Genomic DNA, 24,227 nt, shown 5'->3' on the forward strand with positions numbered 1-24,227 from the left:
TGCGTTCACTGGACCCCGCGAAACGACACATGCGTACGCATCCGCAAGTGAACTGATGTAAGCGCATGTCCCTGCGTACACCATGTTAACCCCTTCATGACCTTGGGATTTTCCGTTTTTCTGTGTTCGTTTTTCACTCCCCTCCTTCCCAGAGCCATAACTTTTTTATTTTTTCGTTAATATGGCCATGTGAGGGCTTATTTTTTGCGGGACGTTGTACTTTTGAACAACATCATTGGTTTTACCATGTGGTGTACTAGAAATCGGGAAAAAAATTCCAAGTGCGGTGAAATTGAAAAAAAGTGCAGTCCCACACTTATTTTTTGTTTGGCTTTTTTGCTAGGTTCACTAAATGCTAAAACTGACCTGCCATTATGATTCTCCAGGTCATTACGAGTTCATAGACACCTAACATGACTAGGTTATTTTTTATCTAAGTGGTGAAAATAAATTCCAAACTTTGCTAAAAAAAAAAAAATGCGCCATTTTCCAATACTCGTAGCGTCTCCATTTTTCATGATCTGGGGTCGTTTGAGGGCTTATTTTTTGCGTGCTGAGCTGGCGTTTTTAATGATACCATATCGGTGCAGATACGTTCTTTTGATCACCCGTTATTGCATTTTAATTCAATGTCGCGGCGACCAAAAAAAGTAATTCTGGCGTTTCGAATTTTTTTCTCGCTATGTCATTTATCGATCAGGTTAATGCTTTTTTTATTTATAGATCGGGCGATTCTGAACGCGGCGATACCAAATATGTGTAGGTTTGATTTTTTTTTAATTTATTTATTTTGATTGGGGCGAAAGGGGGGTGATTTAAACTTTAATAATTTTTTTATTTTTTTCACATTTTTTTAACTTTTTTTTACTTTTGCCATGCTTCTATAGCCTCCATGGGAGGCTAGAAGCTGGCACCACTCGATCGGCTCTGCTACATAGTAGCGATCTGATGTTCGCTGCTATGTAGCAGAAATGCAGGTGTGCTGTGAGTGCCGACCACAGGGTGGCGCTCACAGCTACTGTGGATCAGTAACCATAGAGGTCTCAAGGACCTCTATGGTTACAATGCTGAAGCATCGCCGACCTCCGATCATGTGACTGGGGTCGGCGATGCGATCATTTCCAGCCGCCCGGCCGGAAGCGGTAGTTAAATGCCGCTGTCTGCGTTTGACAACGGCATTTAACTAGTTAATAGGCGCGTGCAGATCGCGATTCTGCCCGTGCCTATTACTGGCACATGTCAGCTGTTCAAAACAGCTGACATGTCCCGGCTTTGATGCGGGCTCACCGCTAGAGCCCGCATCAAAGCGGGGCTTCTGACCTCGGACGTACTATCCCGTCCGAGGTCAGAAAGGGGTTAAAGATAGGTACACAAGACGCATACGGATCTATGCGGATCAAACGCTGCACAAAGATATGCAAATGTGATCCCGGCCTTATTCTGTATCTAGAACAGACCATTTATGCCTTAGTATCAAGAGTCATGCTGACAGCTGTCTAACACTAGTCTAACGCTAGTTCCCACTAGCAACACAACCACCATTGTATAGAAATTTAGGCCGAGAAATAAATACATCTTAAACCTCAGCAAAGTAGGTTTACTTTGAAATCCCTGGATTCCTTTTGTTTCATCTCACAAGTCAGCACTACTCTATTTCTACACTGTGTTCCAAATTATTATGCAAATAATATTTCCTCATATTTTCTCTAAATTACCTATCTGAATTGCAGTCATTGTTATTTTCCAGTCATCTACTATTCTCGTATAATTGCAATGTTTTGGAACAAACTGCCTATGAAAACAGTATCTTTTTAAAAAAAATAAACACTCAAAATGCATGTTCCAAATTATTATGCACAGCAGAGTTTTCAACCTTTTTTATTTTATTTTGAACAAAAAAATGGTCAATTGTGAAGTTATAAGCATTATCAGCTTATTACAAAATGAAATCAAACAGTTTTCAAGTGAAAACTTTATTCTAGGTGATGTTACATTTGCACATAGGACCCCTTGTTCGAAAGAAGCTTCTGAACTCTCTCGTCCATTGAATTTGTCAGTTTTTGGATGGTTTCTGCTTCAATTGTTTTGCATGTGGACAGAATCCCCTCCCAGAGCTGTTGCTTAGATGTGAACTGCCTCCCGCCATCATAGACACTCCTTTTGATGATGCTCCAGAGGTTCTCAATGGGGTTGAGGTCGGGGGAAGATGGTGGCCACACCATAAGTTTGTCCTCTTTTATGCCCATAGCAGCCAGAGATGCAGATGTGTTTTTTGCAGCATGAGACAGTGCATTATCATGCATGAAAATGATCTTGCTGCGGAAAGCACGGTTCTTCCTCTTGAACCATGGCAGGAAGTGTTGTTTTAGAAACTCCACATAGATTATGGAGTTCATGTTTACCCCTTCAGGGATCATAAAGGGGCCGACAATCTCTCTCCCATGATTCCAGCCCAAAACATTACTCCACCTCCTCCTTGTTGGTGCCTTAGCCGTGTTTTCATGGGGTGTCCATCAACCAGCCATCCTCCACTTCTCCATCTGGACCATCGAGCGTTGCACGGCACTCATCGGTGAACAAAACAATTTGAAAGTCCGTCTTCATGTATCGTTTTGCCCACTGGAGCCGTTTCTGCTTGTGTGCAGTGGATAGAGGTGGTCGACAGGATGGCTTACGCACAGCTGCAAACCTCTGAAGGACCCTGCATCTTGTTGTTCTGGGGACGTTGGAGACACCAGCAACTTCAAAAACTATGACAAGGCATTTTTACAGCTGCTCTTTTAACCTTACGCAATTGCCTGTTGGAAAGAGTCCTCAATTTTTCCTTATCAGCACGCACACGTGTGTGCTGGGAATCAGCTACATACTTCTTGATTGTGCGATGATCATGATGAAGTGTCTTGGCAATGTTGATTATAGTCATGCCTTGACCTAAATACTCCACAATTTGTTGCTTCTCAGCAGCCGACACATCCTTTTTCTTTCCCATTTTGGCAAAAAATGTAGGCTGCTTAATAATGTGGAACAGCCTTCTTAAGTAGTCTTGCCTTTATTTGGACACACCTGCCAAACTAATTTGCACAGGTATCTGCAATTGCTTTCAGTGATATAAAGAGCCCTGACACACATCACTATCAATGAGTTTAAATGACAAACAAAAAAATTGTAACCTTATCACTCATAAACTCTTTGTGCATAATAATTTGGAACACAGTGTAGTTTTACAATGAACTTCCTAGTAAATTCAGCTCTACCTCATCGCCAATTCCACTCTGCTATTCCTCTACTCCCTCCCTCTACTCCTACTCCCTCTGCTTCATCATATTCCATGGCTTCAGTTTTACTCTCAGTTTTCATCCAGCCAATACAGCCTCCTTTGTTCCATCATTGTCATCTTTTCATGCTGCACAGCAACTGTTCCTCAGAACTGAGAGCTTTGAGGATCTACCGCACCAGATGAGACATAACAGTATTTTTCTATGTCCCTTCCAGTGGCATTTAAAGAGGTTCATTGGTTTTGAATTGATTTTGTTAATGTGGGGTGGAATCACTTTACAATACATGCTGCAGGTTAATGTGTCATTTTAACTATAAAACTGTGTAGTGGCCCATGGTGGAAAGGTGTTTTTCCACTCAGGAATACAGATAGGATGAAGATTTACGCAAAAGTCAATTAGAGCAATATAAAGGAGGCTATAATTTAGTGATACCTAATTTACAGTTCCAACACTTACTGATACTTATGACATTCTGCTAGCACTTCCATAAGCAGCACTTTCATCCTATTTTGTCTTGTCTGACATTTTTTTCCTAGCTTTTTCTGGTATGACACTTATTTTCACACTTGGACATAAGCTTCCATAGTAGATCCTTCTGGCATGGCTACTTCTCAATACTCACAAATTATAATCATTTTACCCTTAACAAGCAAATGCATTCTTTATAGTCAGAAATATGTCTTTTGTACTTTCAAAATTCCATGGTGTCTTCTTGGGAACAGATTGGCTGGTCTCCTGCACCAGAGACAGATGGTCTTTAAAGCTGAAGCTGGAACCTCTTACATGTGTTATGAATGTAACACACACTCACTGGTACTGGAAAAAGTGAAGACCTGTTACAGGCAGATGATGCACTCTACTGGTATATGTGTAGACTAAAAATACCCTAGCCATATAACGCAAGAGCACCACCTTGGACCTGGCTCCCTAAGAGGCCATCTAAGAGTTTCTCATACCTCTTGATGAACCAGAGAGAAGGCCGCAACACAATGCCACCAAGAGGAGAGGGAAGTGTACAGAAAGATACAAAACCTACTATGAGAAAATGAAAACGCATTCATATAGGATAGAAAGGCAAAGCTAAGGAGAGCCAAAAGTAAATGGAACAAGTGTAACCTCCCAGAAACCTAAAGAAGTGAAAGGAAGAGGAACTGAGAAGAAAAACAAACAGACTCACTGCAGGAATTCTAGTGTTTTGCATCCAAGGTAAACCTCTTAGCTGAAGTGCTTGAACTCCTAAAACCAAGTCCACCTAGAGGTATAGCCCGTAAGGAAGTGCAGTAAAGTGTGAACATATAAAACCCAACCCAGAATGTGATAGAGCAGACCAAAACAGGAAAATGGAAAACGCCAGGAGAAGAGACAACCTAGAAAGGGGAACAAAGACAATTGGAAACTTCAACATTTGGACATTGAAGAAAATGCAATAACTCTGCAGACAGAGGAACCAACCACACAGCAAAAGGTATGTGGATCGACTACCCAAACTGAGCCATGAAAGTACCCCCTTCTATAAGGGGTCACCAGAACTTCAGAATGAAGATCCTCTGAATCAACTCATAAGTTATCTTGAGAACCATAACCTTTCCACAAAATGAGATACTTCAGATGCCACCTAACCTGTCTAGAACCAAGAACTTACTCTACCTGATACTTCCAATCCCATTCCAAATTCACCTCAATTATGTCTTGAGAGGCAGATGACCCCTCAATATTTTTTTAAAAGGAAAGAATGGAAATAATTATTGATCCTCCAGGCAATAGGAAGTTGCAACATAACTGTCACAGGACGCAAAATTTTTATAATTTTTTAAGGACCTACCAATATAGGAGGAAACTTCCTTGATATGATCTTTAAAGGAAACCTGTCACCAGGTTTGGCCGATACGAGTTACGGCCATCACCGTTCAGGGCCTATCTACAGCATTCTATAATGCTGTAGATAAGCCCTCGATATGACCTGCAAGAGAAGAAAAATACGTTTTATTATACTCACCTGCAGGGTGGTCCGGTCCGATGGGTGTCGCAGGTCCTGGACCGGCACCTCCAATCTTCTTGCGATGCCACCTTCCTGCTTGCTTCATGGCTTCCCGGAATCGTGCTCCTGCGCAGGTGTACTTCTCTGCCCTGTTTAGGGCAGAGCAAAGTACTGCAGTGCGCAGACGCTGGGCCTCTCTGACCTTTTCTGGCGCCTTCGGTCTGACCTGCAAGAGAAATAAAATAAGTTTTATTATACTCACCTGCAGTGCTGACTACTCAATGCATATGTTTTGCATGTGTGGCGCTGCACTAACTTGCACTGCTCTGCCAGCAGCCATACAGCGTTAGGTGAGACAAGGGGACCCGGGGACTCTGGACCAGGTGGTTGGACTGGTAGAGTGGTGTACAGCCACTCAGGACTTAATACGAGACATTGCTCCACTTAGGCTGTCACGTAAGGCCCTAGCATCCCAGGAACCAGAGAGAAGTCCACAAACTTCTGTTGGGGTTAACCAGGACCGAGCCTGGAATGAGGGGATAACCCGAAGTGAAGGTGACAAGTCCCATTTTTCCCTAAAACAGCCCCAAGGTATAGTCATGCTGCAGGTGCTGGCGGTAACAAGGACCTGGACATGTGGCTGCCAACTGCCCCGATATCTGAACCCACGGACTGCGGATATACTCGCCGTATGTCTATGTATGCCCAGCCAGCCTTTACCTCCACTACAGGCACTTCCAACAGGGAGCCCCAACTGTGCCAGGTGCCTGTGAATGGGTACCAAATGGAGGCTCTCCTGGACTTGGAGAGCTTAGTGACTTTGGTCCATGGGTCCATTGTTGCTGAGGACAACCCCAAAGGACAGAAACTGGAGTAAATGGGTATCCATGGGAAAATCCGGGAGTACCCAACCGCGGAGGTTAATTTTTCAACATCATTTGGGGACATTAAACGTGGTGGGAGTGGTGAAGACCCTTCCATATTGGGCTGTGTTGGGAAGAGATTTGCCCCTGTTCTGGTCCTTGTGGAAGACCAGGGTCAACCCTCTCAAGGTAAATTGTTCCTGGCATAGAACCTGAAGATCCCAAGTCAAGGATACCTGCCATAGGGGTCGCCAACCTAGGGACAGAGTTTAACCCCAATAGGTTCCCCCTAGAGGTTGAGGCTGGAGAGGTCATAGAAACCCCACTGAACCCTGAGCTGGAAATGTCCCCTGGTAAGTTCGGGACAGTTCACTTCCAGGTTAATTTTAACATTGAGAGATAGAATATCAAAAATAAAATCCAGAAAATCACATTGTATAAATTATATAAATTTATTTGCATTTTGCAGTGAGAAATAAGTATTTGATGCCTCTGGCAAGCAAGACTTAATACTTGGTGGCAAAACCTTTGCTGGCAAGCACAGCAGTCAGACATTTTTTGTAGTTGATGAGGTTTGCACACATGTCAGGAGAATTTTGGTCCACTCCTCTTTGCAGATCATCTCTGAATCACTAAGATTTTGAGGCTGTCGCTTGGCAACTCGAAGCTTCAACTCCCTCCTTAAGTTTTCTATGGGATTAAGGTCTGGAGACTGACTAGGCCACTCCTAGACCTTAATGTGCTTCCTTTTTATTGAGCCACTACTTTGTTGCCTTGGCTGTAAGTTTTGGGTCATTGTTTTGCTGGAATACCCAGCCACGACCCATTTTTAATGTCCTGGCGGAGGGAAGGAGGTTGTCACTCAGGATTTTACGGTACATGGCTCCATCCATTCTCCCATTGATGCAGTAAAGTAGGTCTGTGCCCTTAGCAGAGAAACACCCCCAAAACATAATGTTTCCACCTCCATGCTTAACAGTGGGGACTGTTCTTTGGGTCATAGGCATCATTTCTCTTCTTCCAAACACGGCGAGTTGAGTTAATGCCAAAGACCTTAATTTTTGTCTTACCTGACCACATCACCTTCTCCCAATCACTCACAGTATCATCCAGGTGTTCATTGGCAAGCTTAAGATGGGCCTGCACATGTGCCTCCTTGAGCAGGGGGACCTTGCAGGCACTGCAGGATTTTAAACCTTTATGGCGTAATGTGTTACCAATGGTTTTCTTGGTGACTGTGATCCCAGCTGCCTTGAGATCATTAACAAGTTCCTCCCCGTGTAGTCTTAGGCTGATCTCTCACCTTCTTCATGATCAAGGATACCCCACGAGGTGAGATTTTGCATTGTGCCCCAGATGGATGTCGATTGACATCTTACTTATGGTTTTGTAGCCCATTTCAGCTTTGTGTAGGTCTATGATCTTGTCCCAGACATCCTTAGAAAGCTCTTTGGTCTTGCCCATGTAGTAGAGGTTAGAGTCTAACTGATTAATTGAGCCTGTGGACACGAGTCTTTTATAAAGGTGACTATGTAAGACAGCTGTCTATAATCTCTCTCGTGCATCCCCCCTACTCTGGAACTCTCTACCACAACATATCAGACTCTCGCCTACCATCGAAACCTTCAAAAAAACCTGAAGACCCACCTCTTCCAACAAGCCTACAACCTGCAGTAACCACCGATTGACCAAAACGCTGCTCGACCAGCTCTACCCTCACCTACTGTATCCCCACCTATCCCTTGTAGATTGTGAGCCCTCGCGGGCAGGGTCCTCTCTCCTCCTGTACCAGTTGTGATTTGTATTGTTCAAGATTATTGTACTTATTTTTATTATGTACACCCCTCCTCACATGTAAAGCGCCATGGAAAAAATGGCGCTATAATAATAAATAATAATAATAATGTAGGTAACTAGTTGATTAGGAGCGTCTGACTGATATGTAGGAGCCAGAAATCTTAATGGTTGGTAGGGGATCAAATACTTATTTATCACTGCAAAATGCAAATAAAATGTTATAAATAATTTAGAGATGATCTGCAAAGGGGAGTGGACCAAAATTCCTCCTGACGTGCGCAAACCTCATAACTACAAAAAAGTCTGACTGCTGTGCTTGCCAACAAAGGTTATGCCACCAAGTATTAAGTCTTGCTTGCCAGAGGGAGCAAATACTTATTTCTCACTGCAAAATGGAAATAAATTTATATAATGTGATTTTCTGGATTTTAGTTTTGATACTCTATGTCTCAATGTTAAAATTAACCTACCCTTAAAATTATAGACTGTTCATGTCTTCGTCAGTGGGCAAACTTACAAAATCAGCAAGGGATCAAATAATTGTTTCCTTCACTGTATATAGTAGGATGGACCCAGTTTCTTTTATTAAGCTTATTAAAATTATTTGTACACACCTCATGTACCAATATATAGGGGCATCACCAAATTATATATATATTCTTATGTATGGTTTTTATCTGCCCTTATATTTCATCAATTTTCAAATATAATACACGGTCCCTGTCCCCCTAGTGGGTAACCTGTTTTTTATGTATTACTGGGCTTATATCAATTGAATGAGGTATTCATCATCTCTTGTCTCTAATCTTCATGTAGCCATGGTCTCTCATCATTTTTCAAGAAATGGCAGTCCAGAAATCAACAGCATCTACATAGATATACCAAGGGAGGCACCTGATACCATTCTTCCCTGGTGATCATATAACCATCAAGTATATCTTCCGTTGTATCATTCAACATATGGAGGTACAGTATATGGCAGCAAGCTCAAATTAGACAAGGAGATTATAAATCCAATTCCTGCAACATATCTTTTAGCCCAAATAACCACATGAATACATATATGCCTCTCATCTAAGGAGATTCACTCATAGGCATATGTTCCATATGTTGTCATAATGAGTTTTTATGAAACAAATCTTAATTTATACTCATCTATAGGACCGGCTATGTCCTCCAGTTGTCTATCTGAGTTCCCAGGGTCCCATCATTGGTGATGAATCATGTCTCCTTGCCATGTGGTCCTTCTTATGTATAGTGTCTCCCAACATGTTTCATCATCTTTAGAATCATCAGGGGATCGTGACATCTATCCTGTTAAGTGCGGCCCTCCAAAGAAATGCCACCCCACACTATTACTGACCCACTGCCAAACCAGTCAGCAGATCACTCTCCACGGCATCTACAGACTCTGTCACGTCTGTCACATGTGCTCAGTGTGAACCTGCTTTCATCTGTAAAGAGCACAGAGCGCCAGTGGTGAATTTGCCAATCCTGGTGTTCTGTGGCAAATGCCAAGCGTCCTGCATGATGTTGGGCTGTGAGCACAACCCCCATCTGTGGACGTTGGGAACTCAGACCATCCTCATGGAGTCGGTTTCTAACCATTTGTGCAGACACATGCACATTTGTGGCCTGCTGGAGGTCATTTTTCAGGGCTCTGGCATTGCTTGTCCTGTTCCTCCTTGCACAAAGACAGAGGTAGCGCTCCTGCTGCTAGGCTGTTGCCCTCCTGCGGCCCCCTCCACATCTCCTGGTGTACTGGCCTGTCTCCTGGTAGCGCCTCCAGCCTATGGACACTACGCTGACAGACGCAGCAAACCTTCTTGCCACAGCTCACATTGATGTGCCATCCTGGATGAGCTGCACTACCTGAGCCACTTGTGTGGGTAGTAGAGTCCGTCTCATGCTACCACAAGTGTGAAAGCACAGCCAACATTCAAAAGTGACCAAAACATCAGCCGGATAGCATTGGTACTGAGATGTGGTCTGTGGTCCCCACCTGCAGAACCACTCCTTCATTGAGGGTGTCTAGATAATTGCCAATAATTTCCATCTGTTGTCTTTTCCATTTGCACAACAGGATGTGAAATTGATTGTCAATCAGTGTTGCTTCCTAAGTGGACAGTTTGATTTCACGGAAGTTTGATTTACTTGGAGTTATATTCTGTTGTTTAAGTGTTCCCTTTATTTTTTTTGAGCAGTGTATGTAATTTGGTGATGCCCCTGTATATTGGTACATATGGTGTGTACAAAAAATTTTATTTGCACTATATTTTTGCAATAGCACTTTTTTACACTATGTTTTTTGCACTTTGAAAGGAGGTTTTAATGAGCTTAATAAAGGTTAAGTTTTAAATATACATCCTAACAGTTGATAATATAAAATTTTTGGGTTGGGTCCAAAAACTGCCCCTGCTGATACAACATTTGAAATTTGACCCAGTTTCCTCCATATATATATAGGAAGATATATTCTAAAGCATCGGGTATTCTAGAATATGCATGTATGTGATTCGCGGCAGACTGTGCCCGTCGCTGATTGGTCGAGGCAACCTTTATGACATCATCGTCGCCATGGCAACCATTATGACATCTACGTCGATACTATGCCCCTCGCTGATTGGTCGAGGCCTGGCGGCCTCGACCAATCAGAGACGTGGGATTTCCATTATGACATCATCGTCGCCATGCTGTGCCCGTCTCTGATTGGTCGAGGCCCGGATGTGGGATGTGGGATTTCCAGGACAGACAGACAGACAGACAGACAGACAGACAGACAGACGGAAAAACCCTTAGACAATTATATATATAGATATATATCCATCCATCCATCCATCCATCCATCCATCCATCTATCTATATATATATTTATTATGATGGCCCCAGTTCTCCCTTATAGATAGTGTGGTGGCCCCAATCCCCCCCATATAGATAGTATGATGGCCCCAGTTCTCTCTCTCTCTCTCTCTCTCTCTCTCTCTCTCTCTCTCTCTCTCTATATATATATATATACACAGTACAGACCAATTTTGTTGAAAATTGTACATTCACACTGGAGGCATCAAAACTATGAATTAACACATGTGGAATTATATACATAACAAAAAAGTGTGAAACAACTGAAATTATGTCTTATATTCTAGGTTCTTCAAAGTAGCCACCTTTTGCTTGGATGACTGCTTTGCACACTCTTGGCATTCTCTTGATGAGCTTCAAGAGGTAGTCTCCAGGAATGGTCTTCCAACAATCTTGAAGGAGTTCCCAGAGATGCTTAGCACTTGTTGGCCCTTTTGCCTTCACTCTGCGGTCCAGCTCACCCCAAACCATCTCGATTGGGTTCAGGTCTGGTGACTGTAGAGGCCAGGTCATCTTGCGTAGCACCCCATCACTCTCCTTCTTGGTCAAATAGCCCTTACACAGCCTGGAGGTGTGTTTGGGGTCATTGTCCTGTTGAAAAATAAATGATGGTCCAACTAAACGCAAACCGGATGGAATAGCATGCCGCTGCAAGATGCTGTGGTAGCCATGCTGGTTCAGTATGTCTTCAATTTTGAATAAATCCCCAACAATGTCACCAGGAAAGCACCCCCACACCATCACACCTCCTCCTCCATGCTTCACAGTGGGAACCAGGCATGTAGAGTCCATCTGTTCACCTTTTCTGGGTCGCACAAAGACATGGTGGTTGGAACCAAAGATCTCAAATTTGGACTCATCAGACCAAAGCACAGATTTCCACTTGTCTAATGTCCATTCCTTGTGTTCTTTAGCCCAAACAAGTCTCTTCTGCTTGTTGCCTGTCCTTAGCAGTGGTTTCCTAGCAGCTATTTTACCATGAAGGCCTACCGCACAAAGTCTCCTCTTAACAGTTGTTGTAGAGATGTGTCTGCTGCTAGAACTCTGTTTGGCATTGACCTGGTCTCTAATCTGAACTGCTGTTAACCTGTGATTTTTGAGGCTGGTGACTCGGATAAACTTATCCTCAGAAGCAGAGGTGACTCTTGTTCTTCCTTTCCTGGGGTGGTCCTCATGTGAGCGAGTTTCTTTGTAGCGCTTGATGGTTTTTGCCACTGCACTTGGGGACACTTTCAAAGTTTTCCCAATATTTCAGACTGACCTTCATTTCTTAAAGTAATGATGGCCACTCATTTTTCTTTACTTAGCTGCTTTTTTTTTGCCATAATACAAATTCTAACAGTCTATTCAGTAGGACTATCAGCTGTGTATCCACCAGACTTCTGCGCAAGACAACTGATGGTCTCTACCCCATTTATAAGGCAAGAAATCCCACTTATTAAACCTGTCAGGGCACACCTGTGATGTGAAAATCATTCCTGGTGACTACCTCTTGAAGCTCATCAAGAGAATGCCAAGAGTGTGCAAAGCAGTCATCAAAGCAAAAGGTGACTACTTTGAAGAACCTAGAATATAAGACATAATTTCAGTTGTTTCACACTTTTTTGTTAAGTATATAATTCCACATGTGTTAATTCATAGTTTTGATGCCTTCAGTGTGAATGTACAATTTATATATATATATATATATATATATATATATATATATATATATATATATATATATATATTATATATATATATACACTCACTGGCCACTTTATTAGGTACACCTGTCCAACTTCTTGTTAACACTTAATTTCTAATCAGCCAATCACATGGCGGCAACTCAGTGCATTTAGGCATGTAGACATGGTCAAGACAATCTCCTGCAGTTCAAACCGAGCATCAGTATGGGGAAGAAAGGTGATTTGAGTGCCTTTGAACGTGGCATGGTTGTTGGTGCCAGAAGGGCTGGTCTGAGTATTTCAGAAACTGCTGATCTACTGGGATTTTCACGCACAACCATCTCTAGGGTTTACAGAGAATGGTCCGAAAAAGAAAAAAAATCCAGTGAGCGGCAGTTCTGTGGGCGGAAATGCCTTGTTGATGCCAGAGGTCAGAGGAGAATGGGCAGACTGGTTCGAGCTGAGAGAAAGGCAACAGTGACTCAAATCGCCACCCGTTACAACCAAGGTAGGCCTAAGAGCATCTCTGAACGCACAGTGCGTCGAACTTTGAGGCAGATGGGCTACAGCAGCAGAAGACCACACCGGGTACCACTCCTTTCAGCTAAGAACAGGAAACTGAGGCTACAATTTGTACAAGCTCATCGAAATTGGACAGTAGAAGATTGGAAAAACGTTGCTTGGTCTGATGAGCCTCGATTTCTGCTGCGACATTCTGATGGTAGGGTCAGAATTTGGCGTAAACAACATGAAAGCATGGATCCATCCTGCCTTGTATGGAGCATCTTTGGGATGTGCAGCCGACAAATCTGCGGCAACTGTGTGATGCCATCATGTCAATATGGACCAAAATCTCTGAGGAATGCTTTCAGCACCTTGTTGAATCTATGCCACGAAGAATTGAGGCAGTTCTGAAGGCAAAAGGGGGTCCAACCCGTTACTAGCATGGTGTACCTAATAAAGTGGCCGGTGAGTGTATATATATATATATATATATATATATAAATATACATATATATACATAGTATGATGGCCCAAGTTCGCCCTTATAGATAATGTGGTGGCCCCAATCCCCCATATAGATAGTATGATGGTCCAAGTTCCCCTATATATATATATATATATATATTTATATAGTATAATGACCTCAATTACCCCATTGCCACGGCCACGTGCAGTTTGCTTTGTGTGGCCATCAGGCATCTGACCCCATACAGCTGCTGGTGGAGTGGCCCAGGGGGCATTTGCCTGCCTACCCCCTGGCCCAGCCCACCCCTGACAGTTAGCCAGACTCGTTGTAATGTTTTCTTTCAAGACTTCCCTCTCTGAAAGAGAATGGTTAAAGAAATTCATTTTAGGCATTTTAGTGCCTAGTATGAAGTCAATAGCACAATTATATGACCTATGCGATAGAAGAACATCATGCTCAGTCTCAGAAAAAACCTCACAGAAGTCCTGAATGAATCCTGCAAGCTGATTCCTCATGGAAGCCAAAGATCTCAACAGATATCCGGAAAAGCAAGAATCATCCCATGACCTAATCTCTTGAATCCCCAATTGATTACCGGATTGTGCTTAATTAACCATGGCAGGCTTAACACTAACTTGGCAGGTAGAGAAGGAAAAACCATAAATCAAATGTACTTAGTATGTAACACTCCTACCTGTATAGATGCATTATCAACCTTCATAGTAGCTTGACTTTGTTAAAGAGAAGCGTTATCATTTGCCGAATAATGACTTGAATGGGAAGGCCGAATGAAGAGAAAAAAATAAGCACAGTCTACAGCGAAATCATGATCAGTTAGATTCAAGGCAGAACCTGAATCCACAAATGCAGTCATAAAACTAAAACCAGAGTTTGTCTCTCATAAGAGCATCCCACCCATTTTTTATAACAGGTATCCCTCGAGACTATCTCAGACTCTAGGAAATCGCGTATTTACATTTTAGTCCCCTCCTTTTTTTTCTAGAAATTCATTAATATATTTGAAATATGGAACCATGAAGTGACCCGAATACCGACTTGTATAAACAAAAATGAGCTGATGCTCCGAGTTCTGTAAACCTCTGGGATCTCTGCAAGTGCCAATTTGCATAGGTCACAAGTTGCAACTAATAGCGAGGAGGATTTAACTGAAATGCCTTTACATGTGTCATTGTCTCTCAGGCGTCTATCTAGATGAACAACAAGTGTCATAGCATCCTCCAGAGACTGTGGACTGCAGACTGTAGACCAGCATGTCCTTAATCTGAACCGAAAGTCTCTGGCAGAACAGACTCAGAAGAGTGGGGTCGTTACAGGAGGTCTCCACTGTCCTGCGTCTAAACTCTGAGCAGTAGTCCTCAGCACTATGACCTCCCTGAACTTAGGAATCTTGGATTCAGCCACAGCATCTTAGGGTTGTCATAAATAAGGTCAAGAGCTGAGAAAAATGCCTCAACAGAGGACAACATCAGGAAATCCTCAGGCAAAGAAAATGCCCTGGCCTGTAGATCACCACTTAGCAAAGACAAAACAATGCCCATTTATTGACCCAGAAGGGATAGGACATAGGCGAAAGTACAATTTATATGAGGCAAAAAAAGATTGAGATCTTACTTTTGTCCTTGTCGAAGCACTCCATCATCTTTACCTTTGGATCATCTTCGATGCTCTATTGACCTGAGTCATTTGGAACATCTGAACATGCAAGCTGTTGCTGATGATTGATATCCGCAACCGCCAAGGATAAAGTTTGTAATTGTGCGGCCAAGCATTCACTAGATCTATGCTGACGCCCCAGAACACACTAAGGGCTGGCTATAATGTTATGAACATAACACACACCCACGGATAATGGAAAAAAAGGAAGACCTACTACAGAGAGACACTGCAAAAACACCCTGCTTGTCCCTGAGCAGACTAGAAAAACCCTAGCCACATAACTAAAAAACACCACCTCAGACCTGGCTTCCTAAAAGGCCATCAAGGGTTTTCTCGTATCTACTGAGGAACAAGAGGGGAGGCAGCAACATACTTCCAAAAAGAGGAAAGGAAAGTGCGGGAAGATGCAAAACCTAGTGTGAGAAAATTAAACCAGATTCATATATGTTAGAAAGGGAAACCCAAGGAAAGCAAAAAGTACATTGAACAAGTATAACCTTCCAGAAACCTAAAGAGGTGAAAGGAGGAGGAACTCAGAAGAAAAACAAACAGACTCACTGCAGGAATTTAACTGGTGTTTACCAATAAAGGTAAACACCTAAGCTAAAGGGCTGAAACTCCTTAAAACAAGTCCACCTAGAGTTATAGCCAGCAAGGAAGTGCAGTGAAGGGTGAACATATAAAAATGGAAAACACCTAGAGAAGAGAAACCAAGAAGGGGGAACAAAGACAATTGAAACTATCAGCATTTGGACAGGGAAGAGAAGTCAATAGCTCAGCAGACAGGGGAACTGACCACACAGTAGCAGGTCAGCAAATCGAATCCTCCAACCAAGCCATGACAACATTCTTCTCTGTGACCTTATCTAAGCCCTAATGTAACACACTATAATAGTAACTATTTACTCACCCCCACTGCTAGCTAGCTACTGGGTTTGGTGTGTCTTTGGCACAGCTTTCTTCTAATCCAGTTTGTGAATCTGACCTTTACTAGCAGGAAAGTCTTGTCATTTAGGCAAATAGGATAAATGTAAATTAATATATCCTTCTATTCCCAATTTATTAATTTGTATTGCAGAAATACTTTAGTGAATCCCCTACTAGCCTGAATTGTTAAAGACATTTGGTTAAATAAGAATAAAAAAAAGACGTTTGTAATATTTTAGAGTCCTACAAAGTAATGTTAAACCTCTCAGCAAACACGCGCTCGCCATCGATTTGACTAGATAACTAGTTTGTTAGCTGTTGTAATGTGATGCCATTTCCTGTGGACATAAGTGACTCTCAATGCACTAAATGTAGTTAAGGAGAGCATATTACAAGCATTACACCTTAGCAATAACATGATAATTACTTTAGCCCTATATCTTGTTTTTACCAAGTGAACACACGCCCTTTGGATTTTATATACCTCATCCGCAATAACGTTCATTATTCGCATGTTAGTGCTACATTTCAGTATAAACCTAATTATCATGATGGGATATATTAAATGTGACTCATTTTATGGCACAATCAATATGTCTGACCTCAGAATAAAAATTGATCATGATGATCTTTAAATGTAGTACAAGGGTCATTACATTAATGGCATACTAATGGGAGACAGTCCTGACCATGCACTATTAATAGATTAGTATTGCTTCCCAGATTTACTTTGGTTCGAGGAAGTATCCTGGCCTCCAGTCCATTCTTTCCCCAGGAGACTATGCTAGAAGACATCACCTGTACTTTCTGGTTCTTATCTAATTAAACATTTTGCTACATGGAATAGAAACAAACGTTATCTTAAAGTTATAGATTGTATAAAACAGAAACAGAGAAAAAATAGCACAGGCTCCATTCTAATATAGTATACACTTATTTAATCTAATTTTCTATTGGTAGCTATTCTAGGAAAGCTGTACTTATTATTTATTTTTTATTAAGTATCAACTTTTTATTTTTCATTTTTCTTATGTTTTTAACTTAATTTTTTTTAGAGAATTTTGCATACGTGTACGATATTATGCAATATAGTTTTATATATGTTCATACAGCTCTGGCAAAAATTAAGAGACGACTGCAAAATGTTCAGTTTGTCTGATTTTTCTCTTTATAGGTATATTTTTGAGCAAAATGTAAATTGTTCTTTTATTCTATAAACTTCCGACAACGTCTCCGAATTTCAAAGCAATACATTTTGTATCTTTTTTCTGACAAAGAAAAATGGTCAAAATAAAAAACAAACAGTGCTTTCAGTCCTCAAATAATGCAAAGAACACAAGTTCATAATAATTTAGAGACAGCAATACTAATGTTTTAACTCAGGAAGGGTTCAGAAATCAATATTTTGTTGAATAACCATGATTTTTAATCACAGCTTTCATGGGTCTTGGCATGCTTTCCACCAGTCATTCACACTGCTTCTGGTACAAAAATGTAAGCAGTTCTTCTTTGGTTGATGGCTTGTGACTATCCATCATCCTCTTGATTACATTCCAGAGGTTTTCAATGGGATTCAGGTCTGGAGATTTGGCTGCCCATGACAGGGTTTGATGTGGTGGCACACCTACCTTCAGGCACCACCGTGGATCCAGCATAGGCTGCTCTAGAGGTCTGTGCTGGTTCCGGAATCAATATCTGCCCTGTTGGTTGTCAACAGAACTGCTGCAGTCTGTCAACAGCTAAAGTGGTCTGATGCCTAGAAAAGCACATCCGTATGATCCTGCAGTTATTTGCTATTTTTCTTCATCTGACACCACTATGGCAACAGAAAACAAGCAGGATTTGTTTTTAGCCTGTTACCATAAAGACACATAAGAGGATAGGAGCTCTAGGCATAAAATGGTGGTATGAGTTTTTTTTTTATTTCATCAAGATTGTTTTGTTAAACAAATAATTGAAACTTGATATAGGAAACAATTTATTTTACTTATAGCACCATTAATGTCCACAGTACATTACAGACATTGTCATCACTGTCCCAAATGAGGCTCACAATATAAATTTCCTATCAGTAGGTCTTTAGAGTTTGGGTTAAAATCAGAGTACCGAGAGGAAACCCACACAAATAGAACATGCAAACTCTTTGCAGATGTTGTCTCCGAAGGAATTTCAAGCAGGAAGAGATTGTGCTGGGCGAGAAATAGAGCTGGAGTGACAGAGGCTTCAGATCTACCATAGGCATTTGCATATCAATTCAAAGGCTGATTTCTCAGTAAGGAAGGAATAGACTGACTATGTAAAGATATTGCTGGACTTATCTTTGAAAGAGTTACAAGTGCATATATATAATTTAGAGGGTGAAATCCTGCTGACAGAATCACTTTAAAAATATTAACACAATTATTTCACATAAAAGTACATCTCAGCATCAGCAAGAAAAAATCATTTTATGGCTCTTGAAATGCTAGGAGACAAAAATGAAACCATTTGCTGTATTTTTAGGGCCAGCACACAGAAGACTTATGATTTCCTATAGTAACAGTTCTTTATTTTTATCTTTTTCATGAGGTCAGTGTTTATATAATGGTTTATTTAGTATACATTTTTTATTACTCAATTATAAAAAAATACGCAGTAATATATTAGACATTTAAATTTGTGCAAAACCAGTTTGAGCAACAACACGGCACATTATTGGGCATGACAGATGTCATGTGGATATGTATAATTGATATACATTTTACATCAGTGAGCATGATTGAGCCTGAGTCTTACTGCAGTAGTTATACATTATATATCGAGTTGGCAGGAAATGGAATCAAGAAAAAAAAAATTATTATTATTATTGGAAATTCACTATACGGTCTTCAAAACTTGTTAGAAAATTGTAACTTATGATTCCGATATTGTTTTCTTTTGTCTTCATTTCATTACCAATTTAATGGCAATCAAGGGTAATGAAGTTAGTGTAATATAAGATAGCATAATTCTGTTTTTTTTTTTCCAAGGAAGAACATGGATCTGTAAATACTACCTTAATTTCCCTGATGTGTTATGAATGCAATTGTGCCATAGTTACAACATTTCTTTCCTGATTAAAATATTTATTTTTTTCTGTGCCTGATCTAAAAGTGTATTTCTCACTGCGTCCTAATGAAAAATGAGCACAAGCAGACCGAACTGAAAGAGAGCATTTTACAACCACGTACCTTGTGTGAGTGTACGAAGTCCTTTTGGTATTATTAACATCTAATGAATTCTAAAATATCGCAGGTGTCACATCATATCAGTTATTTTGCAGTGGAGAATGGATACAGGATGTATTGCGATGGCAAATGAATCTAATATGAATCTAATGAGCAATAATGAGCAACTGTTTTGTCGTTATTTGAAACAACCACTGAGATGCTAATAAAGTCTTGTTTCTATGGTTTATACGCTACACTGGCTGGGATTCATAACACGGCCATAATGTGCAGAAAACCATATGCGAGATTGGAAAGCTAAAACCTCCGTAATGAGCATAATTTGGTTAGCTTGCAAATTAAAAAAGAAAAAAAAAAATCCATGTTCTGTTATTAAGAAAAAATATTGAATTTGTTCGCATAACCTACAAATATTTATTTCACAAGTTTTTAGCCAAGAAACGAGGAATGTGAAGAGTAAATGAAATATTTTCTAGTCATAAATGAAAGATGCAAATAAATATCGGAGCATAATGGCATTTCTGCCTAACGATCCACAGCGATTCTGCTTGAAGATCAAAGTATCTTGTCAAACCCCAAAAATCTGAAGAATCGTGTGATATCACAGGGGAAATTCCCGCTCCAAGATTATTTTTGTGTGTGTGTATGAAGGAATTTCAGATTTGAATAGTTATGGAATAGTCAGTGACTGAAGATTGCAATGAAAGTAAAAAATCTCCAGGCCAAAATGCAATGGCAGTGACTGTATGATACCGAATCCTAACAGTGTGTAGTTCACACACTTAGGATTCAGCTCTGGCACAGTTACTATTTAGCACTTCTTGCTGGTTTAATTGTTCTTCATATGACCGCTCATATGCGATTTACATGTTTGCAGTCACGTGCCAACTACTTGGCAGTGGAACCACTGTGCCATGATCCGAGGAAAGCCTGGAGTGGCATGACTAGGTGCCTCACCAAGTCCAACCTTGAGTGCACGGTGGCTGACGATACCAAGATCTTAGGAGAAACGAGGGAGGTGGGACCAGGTGCTACACCAGGACTGACCTTGGGTAGATGGCAGCTGACTCCCAAGGGACAGGAGGCATGAACGGCCACAGTTGGTAGATTTGTCAAGCACAGGCAAACACAGGTAATAGACAGGCTTTGATTGTCTCAAAGAGGTTTCATGGTAGCTATGAAGTAACAGTACTAAACATACTTTACCTAAAAGAACACCTGCCATAAGACTATATAATATGTCTATCTGGTAGTTCATCGTGCACTTGACACCGTGCCTTACAGCTCCATGATACAAAGATTCTGCTCCAAGGGTAGAATATCTCTGAAATATAGTATTCAATTGAACATGGCACTTTCTTTCTAGAATTCTGTATGAAGAATCAAAGTTATTCAAAGATCATATATTCCTATTGCTATTCTGGATGAGCAAGCACTAAAATGCTTGGATGCTCGTTAGTTGAACCAAACTATTCCTAATGCTCGAATGCTATTTCAAATAAGGAGTATAATGGGAATCAATGCGAAATCCAAGCATTTTTGCAGCAGACCCTACAAAGAGGTCTGAGGGCAGTAAAAATGTTGAAATAGATGGAAAAAGTGCTGAATAGAAGGAGAACAGCATGGGGAATACCCCTGGAAGCATCTCTGACTCCCAGATCGCTGCTGAGAATAATGGTGTCATACTTGTACTCCACTTTAAGGACTGACAAAACATTCAAAATCAACAAGAAATTGGAGTTTACAGAAACAAAAATGTTAAGAAACATTCTAACATTCTTTCCTGTATAATGACATGTATATAAGGCAAAATTTAAAAAGGATTTTTAAAAAATAATATAAGTTAACCAAAATTGAATTTTTTATTAAAACATTGCAAATCTCAGTATAATTTATAAAGGAAGCAAGAACTACCAAAAACTTGATGGAAGAGGGACTCAGTTACACCCTGTTTTAGACATAAAGGAGGGTCTCATACACATTCTGTTTAAATTTTCATGTACCAACTCCTAGACTCATAAAGTTTATGCACTAAGTGCAAAGCCTGCTAAAAATTAGAAGGAGGGTCATCCATACACCCTTGAAGACATCAACTGTAGTGCTCATTCCAATATTTTGAACAAAGTGTGCTTGTGGTACTCCTACACTCATACTAGCTCTGCACACAGTGCAAAGCCTGCCAAAAATTACTAGCAGGGTCTTTGATACACCTTTGAAGGCACCAACGGTAGTGCCTCATTCAAATATTAATAAAGTGTAGTTGTGGTACTCTTACACTCATAAAGGCTCTGCACACAGTGCAAAGCCAGAAAACAAATGATAAGGAGGGTCATCCTTGCACCCTTGAAGGCACCAAATGGAGTGCCTCTTAAAAACATTAAGGAAGTGTATTTGTGGCACTTCTACACTCAAAAGTTTTGCAAACAGGAAAAAATTATAACGAGGGTCATCTATAGACCTTTGGGCCTCATTAAAATATTTTGATATTTTGAAAGTTTGGTTGATGTACTCCTACACTCATTTGCCTAAAGTGCAAAGCCAGGAAAAAAGTTATAAGAAGGTTAATACAGTCATACATAGATCCACGTAAGACTGTATGGATGACTAATTCAAGCCAGAAAAGTTTTTTTGAACTGGAGTTTTATATACCACCAGCATGTAACACTAAGCATGTTAAACTCTATGGATGACTAATTGAATCCAGAAAAAAAATTTGAACTGTTTTTGGAGTTTTATATACCACTGTAATGTAACACTAAGCAAAGTATGTTAAACTGTATGGATGACAATATAGTCTATTTTTTCACCCCCCAAAAAATGTGCAGCAACTATATATTTAGCAACAGACTGCAAATCCCTAAGCCCTGCCTAGAGGCTGTATTCTTCGACTCTCCCTGCTACTGCAACTGTCCCTATGCTAAATGCATAGTGTATATGATACAAACAGCAAAGCACAAGATTAGCCCTGTTAGTATGATGGTTCAGCATCAACACCAGTATCAACACTATAGGACTCTGATTAGTTAAACTGTACACACACAGGCCTGGATAACTGCTCTCTCCCTCCAATCACAACTTTCCCTGAGCTGTGCAATGGCACGATGGCGCCTGTCCTTCTATAACGTCTGATGAGATAATGCGGCCCACCAATCACAGTATTACCGCTACCAAGATGGCTACGGCATTACAATGACTGGCAGGCAATGCCCACGTTTTTGCCTGTGAAACAGGCACCAAACATGCAGGGTGGGGATTTGAGCTTCAAATCTGAGTATTAGGTAATGCTCTTTGAGTGCCGAGCACATCTGAGCACTTAGAAACTCAGATCTAATTATACTTATGCTAGTATACAACTTAAGGACACAAGAGAAAAAGTAAAGGTCATACAAATGGGGATCACCGCAACAAGGATTCAGCTAGGATATATACAATTTTTATTAGTACACTACAGTACACATGAAAACAGGTAATAAAGTGAACACACACTTAAAAACTAATAAAAAAGGCAACATTTTTGTCCCTTGTAACTTCAGCCCGAAATAGGGCTAACACCTGCGCCCAAGACCATAGGTCAATACCTAATAAGGCAATACCTATGTGGACATCACAAAAATACACACGGTTCAATGAAACAAGCTTGCTATATATATGACAGAAGACTGAGTGAAGGGCAACTTTACCAAAGTATCACATAATACAATGAATACAATAACCAATGCAGCCGTAGAAGACTGACCCTAAATAAAAACAAGCCCCTGTCCAGCATAGCACAAGAGCAATAATGCTAACTTGCATCACCACAAGGGATTAAATGCAAGTGAAATACCACGGAGCCCTGAACCCAGCCCTGCAAATACAATACCATGGGCTAGAAGTGTGTAACTGGTCAAAAAATGGCGCAGGTGAAGCTGGTATACAACTTACAACTAGTTTAGAAATATCTCACATTATACACATTGTAAGGCCATGCTCACTATTTTCTACTAAATGATGTTGGTAAAGAAATGGAACAAAACAATTTCCTAAGATTAATGCATCAGAATTATGAGTCAATTTGAGGCACAAAAACTAGAGTGCTTGCCTTGCCTTTATTATGTGTTTAACCACTTTTTACACCTTCCTCTGCAAATCTCTTTAAGCGCTCACTCATACAACCATATAACATGGCCGAGTACTATCCAATGTTTTATTGGATAGTACTTTTTGCTTAACATTATACTATGGGGTAGTATAAGTTGACACTTAGATCAAACTTTGACAGAGTTTGATCATAGTGACATGAGCAAAATCGGACCAACTCTCATGCATGACAGAATCGACGGCTGTGTGACCCCAACCTTAGAAAAGGCATTTATTCATTGGGAGGGGGCCTGGCTTGAAATGACACAATTCAAGCAAATGTGTAACTAAAAATTTTGTGCAAAATATTGGTGTAAACTAAGTCAGCCAATAGGTGGCAAAAAGTTAGACAGATTTTGTAATGATGCACTAAATTAATTATTTAGCATGAGCATTGTGAATTTTCGTACTTTATAGTCTAAGTTTACTCTAGTTAGAAGTGAAATAAGAATTATAAATTGTCACCAATGTACTTTGGTTACTGTGTAGAATTCTATGAATCCCATAGTTCTCCAGCTATTGTGAAACTATGCTCCCGCTTCTTTAAGACTGGCGTTTCAAATACCAATCCTAATAAAAATCTCTCTGGGGTATAATACACTGAACTCATTAAGAGGTGCATGCCACTTAATTAATTCAGTGCATCTTTTCAGTGATGCGCACCTACTGTATGTTGCAGCTCACAAGAAACGTTACTCCATTCTGCAGTAATATACACCTGCACTTTTACTGAATTTGCCTGGCGAGTGTATCCACCCCACCCCATTGAACTCCAACTGCTTTCCAGCTCTGCCAATTTTGACGGAACTGCTTCAAATTACCACAAAAACATGTAAAGTGGCAAAATGTGACCTTTCAAAGCATTTTATGCCAGTATTCTGGCACA

Source organism: Ranitomeya variabilis, chromosome 2 (assembly GCF_051348905.1).
Source record: "Ranitomeya variabilis isolate aRanVar5 chromosome 2, aRanVar5.hap1, whole genome shotgun sequence".
NCBI lineage: Eukaryota > Metazoa > Chordata > Amphibia > Anura > Dendrobatidae > Ranitomeya > Ranitomeya variabilis.